The sequence below is a fragment of the Brassica oleracea genome, chromosome C6 (genome assembly GCF_000695525.1).
Source record: "Brassica oleracea var. oleracea cultivar TO1000 chromosome C6, BOL, whole genome shotgun sequence".
In the NCBI taxonomy this organism is placed as follows: domain Eukaryota; kingdom Viridiplantae; phylum Streptophyta; class Magnoliopsida; order Brassicales; family Brassicaceae; genus Brassica; species Brassica oleracea.
This window is the reverse complement of record NC_027753.1, coordinates 1,283,517-1,284,466: the sequence shown is the minus strand read 5'-3', so window position 1 is coordinate 1,284,466 and position 950 is coordinate 1,283,517. Positions and strand designations below refer to the sequence as shown.

Genomic DNA, 950 nt, shown 5'->3' with positions numbered 1-950 from the left:
GGTCTTATTTGTCAAGAAGAAGGATGGTAGCATGTGTCTTTGCATTGATTATCGAGGAATCAACAATATCACCATCAAAGATAAGTATCCTCTTCCGAGGATAGACGAGTTGTTGGATCAGCTAAGGAGAGCAAGTTGGTTTTCAAAGATCGACTTGACGTCGGGCAATCATCAGATTCCAATTTCCGAAGGTGATGTCATGAAGACTGCGTTTAGAACTCGTTATGGACAATACGAGTTCGTAGTAATGCCTTTTGGCCTTACTAACACACCGACGGCCTTCATGAGATTGATGAATGAAGTCTTCCACGATTATCTCGACAAGTTCGTGATAATCTTCATCGATGACATTTTAATATATTCCAAGACACAGGTCGAGCACAAAGCACACTTGAAGCTAGTGTTGGAACGGTTACGAAACCAGAAGCTGTATGCGAAGTTCAGCAAGTGTTCTTTCTGGAAAAGAGAGATCAGGTTCTTGGGGTACCGTGTGTCTGGAGAAGGAGGTTCTGTAGATTCAGAAAAGGTGAAAGCCATTGAGGAATGGCAAAGGCCATCAACGTTAACCGAGGTAAGAAGTTTCCTCGGGTTAACCGGGTATTATCGAAAGTTCGTCAAGAACTTTTCTTCGATCGCTAAGCCCTTGACGAAGTTGACTGGAAAAGGAGTTCCATTCATCTGGGGAAAAGAAACGGATGAAGCATTTCAGAGACTGAAGAAAGCTTTGACCACAACACAGGTATTGGCATTACCTGAACAAGGTAAACCTTACATTGTGTACGCAGATGCTTTTAGGGTTGGGTTAGGCTGTGATGAAGGAAGGAAAAGTAATTGCTTATGCATCAAGGCAACTCAGAAAACATGAAGAGAACTACCCAACACACGACTTAGAAATGGCGGCAGTGGTGTTTGCGTTAAGGATTTGGAGATCTTACTTATATGGAGAAGTC

At 42.7% G+C, this 950-nt stretch overlaps 1 pseudogene; it reads left to right on the top strand.

Annotated features, from left to right (window-relative positions):
• Window positions 1-950, top strand: part of LOC106297157 — a 3,861-nt pseudogene that overhangs the window by 2,191 nt on the left and 720 nt on the right.